We start from the raw sequence: 13,889 nt of genomic DNA on the forward strand, positions 1-13,889 counted from the left end.
GCAGGAGAGGTTCCTTCTCCGAACTCAGATTTTCCCCACACCTCAGTTTTTGTGCAGTGTAAGACTTTAGAGCCACCTTTGAGTAAACGAGCATTAATCATCACCTTGTATTCCAAAATGACTAGGCAGTTCGGAGCACTGCAGACAGAAACCTGGATTTTTTTTCGTTCAAAGATTCCCTGCACAAGGGGTGCAGGAGGAACTTGGGATGTGGAGGTGCCGGGGATTGAACCCGGGGCCTCGTGCATGCTAAGCACGCGCTCTACCACTGAGCTACACCCCCCATGCCGTGCTTGTTTTTTCTTCTTTCAGAAGCATGTTAATCACAGCCCTGTACCTACCCCCAGTCCTGAGGACCTGAGAATGCTAACGAAAGGCTCCTTCTATACAGCTCCCCTGTTTCTGAACCTCCTAGATTGCATCTCTTTCCCGCTGCATAAAGATGAAGGCAGTGATGCGCGGCAGACGGGCACCTTTCCCAGATCCGTTCAGGCTGGTCAGCCCACCCGAAAGCTGGGGCCACACACAGCCTTAAGAGAAGACGGCAGGGAAGAGCCCCGTCCTGGCTCTGTCCGCTGCATGGAAACAGTGACACCCTGGGGACTTTGAGGAAAGCTGGTCTCCTATCCTAATTTCCTAATACAGATCCCCAGAGGCAGGAACCAAGGCGGCAGGAAGAATTTGCTGTCACCCGAGGGTTGCGGCAGGGAAATCACAAGAGGAGCCTGGACCATCGCCTTGCCAGAGTGTAAGAAAGTGCTCAACAGATGATGGTTTAGACGCACACAGGGTCTGCTACACAAATCTTGGAAGCATTGACCATTAAAATGAACAAAAAGCAGGGGCATCCGGATGGCTCAGCTGGTTAAGCATCCCGACCTTGATCCCAGGGCAGCGAATTCGAGCCCGAGGGCTGGGAGTGCAGCCCACTTAAACAAAAATAAATAAATGGATTCTAATGGGTAAAAGAAGAATGCCTGAGTCCTGGACTGATGAGGGAGAAGAGGTTTTCTTTGCAACGGTGTGCGTGCGTCATTATGGTTGGAAAGGACTGATTTTTAGTGTGTTGTGCTAGGAACGAATGAAGAACGAGTTCGTTTCTTTCGCTTCCTTCAGGTTCCCCGGAAACATTTTTTTCTGAAAGAGGTGCAATGTCCACAGGAGCGTGTTTCCTAATCCCCTTTCCTGTCTCCCGTCGTTGGGGCTCTCAGACCAGAGAAGCAGCCCCGGGACAGCGTGAGGACGCCCCTCTCCAAAGATGTGGGCGCAGCCATTAGGAAAGTAGTGACTGACACGCTCTGCTGCTCATTTCACACCAGTATTGTGAGGTAGTTGCACTGCAGTCTTACCGCCTCGCGCGGACCTGAATTTCCTGAGCACCTCTGTGGTGCTGGGTTTTCTTTTCCTTCCTTCCTCCCCTCCCCTCCCCCACCCTTGCACTCGATCCTCTACACTTGCGGGTCTCTGCGTGCCCTGCACCACCTCGTGCGCATTTCGGAGAGCGCTGCAGACAGGGGGGAAGGAGGTTGAGGGACCGGGAGAGTATTCCGTCCGGAGACTCTCCTTGGCGGTGGGCGGGAAGTGGGCCGCGAGCAGTGCCCCGGGCGCCCGGCAGCTAGCAGAGCCTCCTTGCGTTCGGCGGCTCTGCGGTTCGGAGGGTTTCCCAAACCGCAGCTGTGCAGCGGGCGGACCCTGCCCCCTCGCCTCGCTCTGGCGCACCTGCAGCCGTGGTGCCAACCAGTACGGCGGAGAGCGCGGGCCCGCGGGAGGGGGTGTAGCTCAGCGGTAGAGCGCGCGCTTAGCATGCGCGAGGCCCTGGGTTCGATCCCCAGCACCTCCACGTGAGCCCTGCTTTTGCGTGAATGCCGTGGCTTCGACTCCTGGCGACCTGGCCGCTCCGGGACACCGATCTGAACGCCCGTGACGGTGTTCTCTTTCCTCGGAGGCATCTCCATGCCAGGCACGTGTGAGCGGATGGGGAAGAGCGGGCACCGGAAAATCAAAGGGCGAGCTCAGATCTTCTCTACTGACACGAGCACAGCGCGAGAAAACGGAAGCCTAGGGGTTTTGTCCGACCGCTTCTTCGTCTTTTTTGTCTTTTCCTTGCTCTTGTTCCTTCCTTTTCGTGATTATTTAATACGAATCCGTTGCAATTCCGAGGGCCTCGGTTCCTCCAACCTCGCTGCGTCCACACCGCAGTAAAAGGACTTGGCAGAGTGAAGAGAACGTGGCCCTTCGGGAGCAGGTGGAAAGAAGTCGCGGCCTCCGAGCTCCTGTAAAGGCTACGGCCCGGGCGGGGGACGCCGCGTGGAGGTGCTGGGGATCGAACCCAGGGCCTCGTGCATGCTAAGCACGCGCTCTACCGCTGAGCTACACCCCCCCCTGCGCGAGGACCCTGCGTCTCCAGCACACTGGCTGCCAATGCGGTCTGCAGGTGCGCCAGGCAGAAGCGAACGGGTCAGGGCCCGCTCCGCGCGACCCCGCTGGTTCGGACACCCTCCAGCGCTGAGACGTTGCGTTCCTGTGCAATGGGCTTACAGAGGCGCAGGTGTAGCCTTCAAGGAGGTTTCCCGGGGGAGCTTTTAATAATCGCACGTACTGTGATTAAAGTCCTAAGAACGACACTAACCGCGCACAGGGAGCCCTGCTCGGGAGACGGAACTCTCGGCTGTGAAGATTGACTCCTTCCGCCAGATGAAAAGGCTCAGCCAGCCGCGGAGCCTGTTGATGGGACGGGAGTAGGGAATGGGGGTGGAGGGGAGAGCTGTAAAGGCCGGCCAGGGGCAGACGCAAGGATTGTAGGCGCAGCCGGCCCTCCTCTCCCCGCCTCCTGGGTTGGCGGCTGCACCACTCCAAACCCCGTCTCTGTGGTCACACGCCGCCTCCCTGCGTGTGTCTGTTCAAATTCCCTCTTCCCACAAGGACACCAATCATATTGGATTAGGACCCACCCTCAAGGCCTCATCTGGACTTGATTACATCTGCAAAGAAACCCTCGCCCCCCAAATTCAAACATGGCTCCAGGTCCTGGGTCAATCTACACTCAGTCTACATTTTTCTTGTACTCCCAAATGTGTCTTTCCATTTTCATGCCTAAATTCACCCTTTTGTTCCCCCATCTACAGCTTGTAAGAGTCTCTAAAATTGTCTTCCTGCCTTCAGTGGGAGGACAGAATACAAACAGTGCGGGGTCGCCTACATTTGACCCATGGTTTTCTTATTCTATTGCAACTCTGGCTCTGCTCCCTCAGAGTCTTGACTTCAGAAGCCAGTTGAGAAAATAGGAAGATGTATGAAAGGAGGTGCACACTATAGGAGAAAGCCAGGCTTCCGTTAGCCTCTAAGAATCAGAAATATGCAGGTGAAAGGAAAGACTGACCTTAACCCGGGGCTTAAATTCTGAAATCTCACATTAAAAGACTAAACCATCACCGGCTGAGCTATGCTGCTTCCAAGGCAAAGAAAGCACAGAAATCTAAGCAAGTGAGTTTTTGCCTTGTGCTTTCTCTTTATTCCAGGTCTCCACACTGATTTCACTCGCATGTGTACCTGAGATGTTCAAGCCTGAATCAAGTACTCAACATGGCTCCCAACGTACTACACACAGGGTTTCGGGGAGGCTGGCTTCCTGTGGGTCTTCCGGGAGCTGCCTGCAACGGAGGCTCCTTCACCGAGGGACCCCAGACCAGCCCAGGCATGTCCACCTTGTGCACCCAGCACAGAAAGGGCAGCCAGGCCCTGTCAAAGCCATGACAGCTTGGGACTAGACAAGTCAGACTTTCCAGTGGGACACGCGTCTTCAGCGCCTTCTATTTCTCTAGGAGAAAGGGAACCTTGTCCAGTGTGTGTGTGTGTGTGTGTGTGTGTGTGTGTGTGATCAGAAGATGGGGAGAAAAATAGAGGGGACCATCTGTAGATACATCTCCTTTTGGATGAAATTTTGGCAATAAATCAATCCAGTCCAATCTCTGGTGCTTGATTTTTCAGGCTAGCGGTTCCCAGACTGGTTGGTTAACAGAAGCGCCTGGGAGACTTTAAACTCACAGAAAGTATTGACTGCTTCTCCTTGAGGGTGTCTTAGAGCCTCCTCCAAAGTTCCTGTGGGAGGCGCCGGGGGGGTCAGGCAGATGAATGACCAACTCTTGGTTTGGGCTCAGGTCATGATCTCAGGGTCAGGGGATCAAGCCCCACTTGGAGCCTTGCCCTGAGCCCCGTGTGGGGCTCTGAACTCAGTAGGGAGTCTGCTAGAGAGTCTCTCTCTGCTCCTCCCCCACCCTTGAGCACTTTCTCTCTCTGAAAATAAATAAATAAATCTTAAAACAACAACAACAGCAACAGCCAAGTTCTGTGGGAGTTGACTGCCACACAAAATAGTGGCCAAACTCAGGGCTACTCTTTGTGTCTTACGTGATGAAGTTGAGGACTTCTCTAAGCCTGTGGAGGTTTTCCAAGGTCTTAGATTTTTGCAAAGGCTTTACAAAACCTCATGTCCCAGCTCCCATATTGCCTCTTTGTGCTTTCTTTATTTAGGGGAGAATTCTGTCCAAAGAAGGCTCTATAATAAACTGTAGCTTTTCCTTCATTTTTTCTTCCCTCTTCTTTGTAAGGGGTCTCCTGAGCCCAGAGCAGAAGCATTCACTAACTGGGTCTACACCAGGGATTACTAGAGCGAGACGGTAAAGCACACTGTTCTTCATTTATGACCAAGTTTTGTGAGAAATTCATTCCTCGTCTGTCGAATCTGCCCCATGTTAGCCTAAATTTTTAGATTAGCCCTCATGTCACCCATCTTACTCTGCTTCATTTCTCACCAACATTTTTACTTTGGTCCACTCCTGCCTTTTCTCCCACCCGGACCTGATTTCCTGGAGGTAACACTCTGCTAACCTTCTACATACCTGCACTATCATGGCTTATCAAAAATCAGACTAGCACAATTAAAACCACCAAATCAATAAAATAGTACTTAGTAAGAGTTTACTGTGCATATAATAATAGCTCGTGAACTGGGGAGCTTTCAGATTTAAAGCTGGTATGAAGCCCAGGGCTTGACATCACAGGATGCTTTACAACGTGAACATAAGGAAGCTGTTTAATTATTATAGTGATTGGTTGTTGCAGTGGGGGTTCCAGATGGCAGGGGATTGCTTAGAAGTGATTGTTTTACGACAGCTTTAGGATTATCGGAGGCGTTTACAAGAAATAACCTAGGTTTCACTTCTGTTCATGAGGTAAGCTAGATTTAGTTCGGCTTATGTGGCTTGAATCATTTTGTCTGCCCCGGCAACTTTCCAGTCTGATCTCTGTCTTGTATTTAGTTTTAACAGGGTCTTTCTTGCCTTGTAGTCACAACAGAAGTTGAAAGAAAAGGAAACTGGAGACAGAAGTGAATATTCCAGCTGGGATTCTCCCTGGAGCAGAATTAGAACTCCGAGGTAGACTTTTGGTGGTGAGCAGACCTTGGCGTGGGCTAGGCTGGGGGCGCTTAGTGGCAGACTTTGGTCTAGCATTCAGATATCCTTCTCATGACATAGGTTAAAAAAAAAGTTTCGGCCTAGGATTTTGTGAAATAAGGAAGTTAAATACAGTAAGCCTTCTTCTACCAACTGTTCGATCCTGTAATAGTGCAGAGATCAGGGCAATCATCCGTCGTAGGGGTTTACCGTAGTCTGGGGTCTATCCGGGAGTGCAGCTCTGTGGGAGGACAGAGACTCCACGTGCAGGAGAGTCCGGTTTACTCCTGGGTTCCTTCAATACGGTCCTTCTCTTTCCCGTTCAAAGCTGTACGCATCCAAGTAGCATCAGAGCAAGGAAGACAAGAAGGAGTGAAAGAGAAGGAAAGATCGTGCTCACTTAGGATCTCTGGGAGGGAGAGGAGTCAGCGAGCTATGGCCGCACGAATAAGCTTCTGCTCCTTCCGTGGGTTTCACAGCTCACCAAGGAGCAGGAGAGAGGGAGAAAGAGCAGGGGTGGCTGGCTGGCTCGATTGGTGGACCGTGCAGCTCTTGATCGTGGAGTTGTGGGTTTGAGCCCCATGTGGGGTGTACAGATTATTTAAAAATAAAATCTTAAATAAAAAAAGCAAAGAAAGAGCAAAGCAAAGAAAAACAGGCCCTTGTGCAATGTTTGTTAAATTTTCTTTTGTATTCTCAATTGAACCTGTGTGAAGGCTGAGGAACAGAAAACCTACCCACTGACTTTTCTCTTCCCTGATTTTCCTTACATATAAACACACACACACCACAGAGAGAGAGAGAGAGAGAGAGAGAGAGATCAGTAGGCCAGATCAATCACCAAATATGGTGGGGTATTGATCCCAACTTCCGAGGGCGGGAGCAAGGGCAAGACCTCTCTCCAAGACTGCAGTGCTTTCTGAACAGAAAGTTGGGAAAACTGTTGGTGTCCATGGAGTCAGAGGTGTGGTGGAAGTAAGTCAGGAAAGCCGTAGACTAAAGGCCTCCAAGTCCCGGATCCCCAGTTTGGAAGGCCCACAGGTGACATCAACGGATTCTTCTTCCCACAGCATGTCACCTGATGGCAAACGTCCGTCTGGGTTCATTGTCTCCGGTAAATCTTCCAGAGGACTCAGAGAGGAGAATCAGAACTGGGAGCCTTCCATTTTCCTCACCTTCCCTAGCAAACACTTCCCGTTTTTAAGTCTTTAAATGAAAATCTGCAAGAAATACATTCGTCAATATTACATGAAGCCCTTGGATGAAGAGCCTTAGGTTTTGAGGCAGTGAGTAGACGTCTGGCGGCGCACACAAGGCAGAAAGCGAGCATTCCACAGCAAATGGCTTTTCCTCTGTCTTTCCCAGACAAGCAACCCTACTTGCTTTGAGAATCCAGGACTCCCCGAATTTTCCAACCCACCCACGGCACCACTTGAAAGTTTCCAGGGCTCTTTGACATTATTCTTTCAAATATCCGTATCTAGAGCAGACTTGCTCGCTGTGTCAGCGGGTTTCAGAGCCAAGGCAGTTCGCCGGGTCCCCCAACTTTGCTCCACTGCCCTACGACTGTCCTCGCGCCTGTTCATTCCTCCAGTCCGCGGGGGGAAAAGTCGCTTCATTTAAAGTGGAGAGACTTTTGAAGTTGCTGTTGTTTGTAAAACCCTTTGTGGACATAACCGTCAAGAGAGGGACAGAGAGGGAGAGTGGAGCCTGACTGAGGACCGGCGCTGAGCGTGCGCCGCGAGGCCAGCAGGTGCCAAGTTCAACGGCCGGTGCCCCTGAGGCCGGGCTGGCTGCCTGGGACCCGCAGGGGCGTCGATCTGAACCGTTCCCCCTGCGGTCTTTGTAGGAGACGTTCTTCGAACTTTCCTGGTGGAGGCAAGTAGCTTTCCCCCAACACGGCTGGTGAGCGGACCCTGGAGCAGGTTACCTGAGGGGGGAGGTCTTAGAGCGAGAAAAGGCGCTATTCGGAGTACAGTCTAGTTACCCAGTGAAGCCTGTAAATGCTACCCAGTTTAATAACTTCAAAGATAGTGACATTTAGCCCAATAGACGTTCTGCTGGCCAATTCCTGTATTTAAAAAATGGGAAAATAGAAGTAATATTCTACAAAGCAGAAGAAACGGAGAGAAGCGAGGGGGTGTAGCTCAGTGGTAGAGCGCGTGCTTCGCATGTACGAGGCCCCGGGTTCAATCCCCGGCACCTCCACTCTTCGTTTTCTCCAGGATTAGGAAACCTACTGGATTGCTTTTACTTCTCCCCCTGGGGCTTACACCTCCCGGCACCCGCAGTTGCAAAAGGAACACAGACGGAGGAGGCGCAAAAGAAGGAGCCAAAGCCCGTCGGAATCTCCTCCTTCGGAAGCAGGAAGCCGCACATTCTAAGTGGGTTTTATTGGGTCGCTCCAGAAAGCGCAGGACGGAAACAGGACAGACTGAAAGGAAACGAATCTACACTCTCTCTGTGTGTCAGTTCTCTAAGCGGTCCGCTGTGCTCGTCAGACCCGGGTGGTCCGACAGGAGGAGGACAGCTGCCCCCCAGGCCTCGGCGGTCGGTGTCCCCTCCGCTCGCCTCGCGCGCGCAACGACCGCCGATCACTGCGCGCGCAGCTGGGGCGCAGGGGCGGATCCCAAACCTTTTTGGGGGAGCGACTGGGAAAACGCCGGGCGACCCCAAACATCGGCGCTTCGGGACCGTGGACGCTGCCAACGCGAACGTTGAAAAGGCAGTTGGAAGCGTCGAGGCTGGGGGCTCTCAGCCCCCAGGAAAAGCTCGATTTGGGAAATTAGGCGGAAGGTATTACAGGCTTTTTGCTCAACGCCGGATTTTGGCAGAGCGGTTGTTCTTGTAGAAGGTAAATCGAGTCTCTCTGGAGATTTCCACATGCCACGTGGTGGAAAACACCCAAATCTGTACACACACGTGGCTGGACTAAAACCGCAAGGGTGTCATTGGCGAGCAATGAATGCAGTTCTTTCCCTTCCACACGTCTTACCTCCGCGCCCTGGATTCTAGTTTCTCGTGTTGAAATACTTTCCAGGCCCAAGACAGAGCAGCTTCTGCGGGGGTGGGGGGTGCCACGTCAGCAAACCGAAATTAAGGTAACTGCCACATCCCTGTGAATGACCTGCTGGGCCAGTATCTGGTGATTCCCCAAACACCAGGCCAACTCTGAGCCTTCTGGCCCCAAACAAGGTTGAGGTGGCCCCAGCCAACCAGAAATTTTCTATTTGTCACTTCCTTGTTCTTCATTCTTTCTCCTATAAAAGTATCCTGCCTTCTACCCCATTTTGCAGTTCTCTGAGACTGGCCACTTCAAGTGTAAAGTTTGCATCACCTCAACTGTCTTCTGTAATCATTTTTAACACTCGTTTTTAGAATTTTAAGGAAAGTCGTAAAGTGGAATACATGAGTTAACACCACACCAAAGATCCCAGAGAGATGCAGCCCAAAGGGATGGTGTGTGTGTGTGTGTGTGTGTGTGTGTGTGTGTGTGTGGTTGTGGGGCTAGGAGGAAGGGTAAGGATAGATAGATGTGTGTGTCTTGTGTTTCCTAAAACAAACACTGTCCTATAAACAGGGAGCCAGTAAAATTATAGAACTACTTTGTTTCTAAACATGATTCTCTCCTGTGTGGATATATCAAAACGAGTCCTTTTTAAAAAAGATTTTATTTATTCATGTGAGAGAGAGAGAGAGACAGACAGAGCACAAGCAGGGGGAGAGGCTGAGGGAGAGGGAGCAGGGAGCCCCGGATCATGACATGAGCTGAAGGCAGAAGCTTCACCCACTGAGCCACCCAGGCACCCCTCAAAATGAGTTCTGTTTTCTGGAGACAGGACTCCAGACGGGAACTCAGGATGCCCTGTTTATGCCGCGGGCGCTATCACCACCTGAAGCACACCTGTCCAAGGTGCTTCTAGACTCGCCCGCTAAGAACCACTGTTAGAAAGCAGTGGCTATTTCAGGGCAGATGCCAAGTAAACACTGCTTTTAAATTCCTTTTTGGGTGAATTGGCTGTTCTCTTGAATTTTCCTTCTGGTGACTCTTGGCAGAGAACTCTTCTTCCTCTTCCTACTCTCACTGGATTAAATGTGAAGCCTCTCTATGGCCTCAGTAGGGCAGTGGGGCAGAACCATGAAAGACAGAACGTCTCCATCGAGCACTGGGAGTCTGGCCACCGCAGTCTCCAAGGGAATCCATATGCAGGGCACCCTTCCAGGAAACAGCTACTACCCAGGGCATCCAAACTTCCCCTTTGGCTCCCACATGGCCGCAGGGGTCAAATGGCCTTCAGCTTGGACCTCCAGATCTGTCCCTGTTGGTAGCATGGGTTTCCGACACCGTCACCGCGGGTCCCTGCAGCTCCGCGGCTCCCGACTAGCAGAGACCTGCCGGAAGATGCAGAGGAGGCGGCACGAAGGGAAACACACGCGCGCGCGCGCACACACACACTGAAATGCTGTCCCTGGAAATCTAGTCCAGACGGAAAGAGAAGACAGAAAATCGTCAGCTACTGAAGGAAAGGGGGAGGAGTCCGCCCCAGTCCCCGCTCTGGCGGTCCCCGCACACAGTGAATCTGGAACGTCGACGACGCGTCCTCAGGAGGACGGTGACAAGGTCCTTCCAGCACGGTCGTCCCTGAGCGGGATTCTGCAGAGAGCTCGCGCCCGGGGGCCTGGGTTTCCACGCGCTTATCCGAGAGGGCGGTATCGTGATGTTGCGGGGGCGGGTCCCACGAGCGCGCGGCGAGACCCGCTGGAACGGGCCAGTGAGGAATCGCTGGTGTTATTTCTGCAGAACAGACACAAGGCTGGGCTGAGACTGATTTCGGGCCCCGGGATTCGTCGTTCGTGCTTCACGGATCTCCCTGGTCCTCTCGGGGCTCCGAGCTCCCGTTCCTCGGCTAATTCCCGGGAAGCATTTCCACTCGAACCGGGAAGTCTCAGGACGCGGACGTTTACTTCGGGCTTCAAGCGCCTCCTCTCCGCCCACTTCCTCCGGCTCTGCCTTCAAAGCCTCCTGCGGGTCCGCGGAGGGATCCAAAGACGAGGCCGGCGGCGCGCGGCCGGGGCGGGGTTCCGGCTTTTCCGGGAGGAGGCGGCGCCGTGACAAGTCACCGGACCCGGCGGGGCGGACGGCGCGACGGTGAGTGCCGCCGACCCGGGGCCGCCGCGCGACGCCCCGCGGAGGGTCAGTTCGGGCGGGGGGAGTGGGACGGAGGAGGGAGAACGCTCTCGTCGGAGCCAGGACGGCTTTCGGAGGGAACGTCCCGGAGTGAGGAACGCGCGAGGGCGCCGTGCGCCCGGTACCGTCCGCGGCCTGGTGCCCCGTGCGCCCTGAGCGCGGCTCCGGCCAGACCCCGGGCCCCGGGAGCGCGGGCTCTCAGCCTTCGGCCTGCCTGTGTCGTCGTCACGCGTGGCGCACAGAACTTTATACTAGTGAGAAGCTCCCCAGCTTGAACATCTGGCAGGCCCGGGAAGCCCAGACCTCGAGAGCTGGGAGCCCAGAACCCGGTAGCTTGGACCGCGTAATTGGGAAGGAGGAGGCGGCGGAGGGAGGGAGAGGGGCTGAGGCGTGGGTGGTTGGGGCGAGGGAGGAGGCCGCGGGGGGAATTGGGGAGACCGGCCCTGGGGCCTCCACGCAGCCCGACCCGAAGATGTCGGGGAAGGTTCTGGGCCTCAGGAGAAGGAATTCAAGGACAGCGCGCAGCACGGGGACTGAGGGACACGAGCGGGAAAGTTTATTAAAGCAAAAGTCCACTCTCGAGACGTGAGAGAGAGACGCAGAGATGCGCCCCTGGGGGCTGGGTTCCTATCCTTTACTGGCAGCTGTGGACTAGGGGGCGGGGTATTTGTTACGTGGGCCGGAAGCAGGGTTTCCCGCTTTTTCCTCCTCACTCGCTCAGGGGTTTCCTGTCGGGGCGCCGCCATCTTGGGCCTGTCTGGTGGGATCCGGCTGCTCGTGGATGCGGCCAGTACAGGCCTCTGACCTTCCCCACAGCCGGCCGTGGCCTCCCCTTGCTGGCCTCCGGGCATCCTGTTAGAGCCTCGGTGCCTTTCTGCTGCGACACGGTTAGCAAAGCAGGGAGAAGAGGGCCTGAATGTGGATCTTCAGACACGAAGAGCATTTGGGTAGATGGGTAGGAAGCACGCGTCCAGCTGTAGGCCTTTCTCTGCATCCTCTAGGTACAAGGAAACACTGGAGTCCCGTGTATTTTAAGGGAGGTGAGATGAAAACTTTTGTCCCACGAGAAGATCCTACTCATTTTTGCACAAACGGTGGGATTTCAGAGCGGCTCGGAGGCTCTTTCCAAACCTGAGCCCTTGGGAGCGCGCCCTGTGCTTGGCTTTTGAGGGAAGCCCGATGGTTCCAGGCTGGAGTCTGGTTGTGCAGAGAGCACTTAGTGAGGTGGGCGCGGGTCGCCGGCTGCTTTGTTGGAGTGTGTGAGTTGCCTGTGGAAATGATCGCTTTCAGCATGTTGCCCAGAAAGATGGAAGTCAACAACAGCCTAACACACTTCCCTTCACTAGGCTGTGAGAGAAGAGGGAGCCCATGAGCCCGGATAGCTCAGTTGGTAGAGCATCAGACTTTTAATCTGAGGGTCCAGGGTTCAAGTCCCTGTTCGGGCGTCAAGTTCATTATTTTTCTCCCCCCTGTATTCTGACTTCCAAAGAAGTGTCAAGGGTCCTTCCCTCCCTGGTCCAGGGATTGGGTCCTGGCACGGGGAGCACGTGCTCTGTCTTGGCTTGTGTAGGGGGAGGTGCCTTTTCCCAAGCTGTATGAAAAGAATGTTCTCCACCTTGTTGGAAGGTGGTTCTGGGAACTTGGATTTGAACCTGATTAATTTAAGATACCTACACATTTAAGGTGCAGCCTTGTGAAGATACTTGACAAACACAGCGATCCTTGAGACTGTTATTCTGTAGGAATCTCTCATTCTAAGATTTTCTTTAAAAATTATTATTATTATTTTAAAGATTTTATTTATTTATTTGACAGAGAGAGGAAGCGAGAGAGGGAACACAGGCAGGGGGAGTGGGAGAGGAAGAAGCAGGCTCCCGGTGGAGGAGCCTGATGTGGGGCTCAATCCCAGAACTCCAGGATCAGGCCCTAAGCTGAAGGCAGATGCTTAACGACTGAGCCACCCAGGCGCCCCTAAAAATTATTATTAATTATGTAGCTAGCTACAGGGGAGAGGGACAGTACATAGAGTGAGAATTGAGAAGCGTTCATGGTGATTGGAAGATTGGGAACGCATTAATGGTGTTCATGGAAAATCACATAGTAAGCTAGAGTGATCTTGGGCTCTGGATTCACTCTAGATGGCATAATGCTTCTGGAACTTCCTTAGAAATCCCAGGAAGTGCTTAGAAATTGAGGCGCGGTTCTTGCTATCTCCTCTTTGCCTTCTGCCGGTAAGAGACCCCTGTTCATGTCCCCAGAAACCCCCTGCAGTGGATTGTGAACTTCCACGGCCTTGTGTGCAGAGCTCGTCTCCCAGTTGTCTCAGGCTGCTGGACTCTGAGGAGGAGACACGTGTGAGCTGGGGACATGGCTGTTCTGACTTGGTTCTGTGCCCTGGTGCAAAGCGCAAGGAGGTCATGCCCCGTGTTTGGTAAATCATCACTCTCCCGCGGTTGCAGCGGGCTGTCCCCCAGGGGGCTGTTGCACATCCCTGACACGGATGGGTCTTTCCCATTTACTTCCAGCTATACGTCCAGAATTTTCCCTGGATTTCTGTGGTGGCGTCCAATCTTTCTTTGCCAATGTTACCAAGTGTCTGTTCAATGGAAGGGTGCGGGATTAACTCTTCAAGTTACAGAATTTTTTGAGAAACTGAGGAACTCATTTTAATGAGAAGACAGAACACACCCATGACCAATATACTCTATTGAGAAAACACCCGAGTGTGGGGTGTCTGGGTGGCACAGCCGGTTAAGCATCCAGCTCTTGGTTTCAGCTCAGGTCAGGATCTCAGGGTCCTGGGATCGAGCCCCATGTTGGGCTCAGCGTGGAGTCTGCTTGAGAGTCTCTCTCTCCATTTTCTCCTGCCCCTTCTTCTCTTGCTGTCTCTCTCTAAAATAAATAAAATCTTGAAAAAGAAAACCCTGGAACATGGAACGTGTGTCTAACCCATCTGTGCCCTGAGGGGAAACAGAAGCCTTCTGTGCCTTTTTGGAGGGAGTCCAGGCCCATTGAAGGCATTCAAATATTTGTTTAATGATGTTCCCGCTTTCCATTACCATCTTTAGCAAATCCCCAGTATGACGTCATAGGTCAATTGTCAGAAGTTAAATCAAGCAACTTTTTTCATTTCTGCAGTTTGGAGTAAGGAAGTACCAGAAGGAACGGAGTAATCCTGAGGGACTGAAGTAGAGGAATACAGGCCTCTTCAGTTAGGACATGAGGTCATCCTGTGCCAGAATGCTCTC

General features: G+C 53.1%; 5 non-coding genes across 5 annotated transcripts; 3 read left to right on the forward strand and 2 right to left on the reverse strand.

Moving 5' to 3' along the window:
• Nucleotides 1–211: 211 nt before the first annotated feature.
• TRNAA-AGC (transfer RNA alanine (anticodon AGC)) lies at nucleotides 212–283 on the reverse strand. Its single transcript has one exon. It is a non-coding gene; the product is annotated as a tRNA-Ala (tRNA).
• A 1,485-nt stretch (nucleotides 284–1,768) lies between these two features.
• Nucleotides 1,769–1,840, forward strand: TRNAA-AGC (transfer RNA alanine (anticodon AGC)). The gene has a single exon. It is a non-coding gene; the product is annotated as a tRNA-Ala (tRNA).
• A 468-nt stretch (nucleotides 1,841–2,308) lies between these two features.
• On the reverse strand, nucleotides 2,309–2,380 carry TRNAA-AGC (transfer RNA alanine (anticodon AGC)). Its single transcript has one exon. It is a non-coding gene; the product is annotated as a tRNA-Ala (tRNA).
• A 5,209-nt stretch (nucleotides 2,381–7,589) lies between these two features.
• On the forward strand, nucleotides 7,590–7,661 carry TRNAA-CGC (transfer RNA alanine (anticodon CGC)). The gene has a single exon. It is a non-coding gene; the product is annotated as a tRNA-Ala (tRNA).
• Nucleotides 7,662–12,013: 4,352 nt separating this feature from the next.
• TRNAK-UUU (transfer RNA lysine (anticodon UUU)) lies at nucleotides 12,014–12,086 on the forward strand. The gene has a single exon. It is a non-coding gene; the product is annotated as a tRNA-Lys (tRNA).
• Nucleotides 12,087–13,889: the final 1,803 nt, after the last annotated feature.

The sequence above is a fragment of the Ursus americanus genome, chromosome 32 (assembly GCF_024610735.1).
Source record: "Ursus americanus isolate L20-20 chromosome 32, mUrsAme1.1.p, whole genome shotgun sequence".
Taxonomy (NCBI): Eukaryota; Metazoa; Chordata; class Mammalia; order Carnivora; family Ursidae; genus Ursus; species Ursus americanus.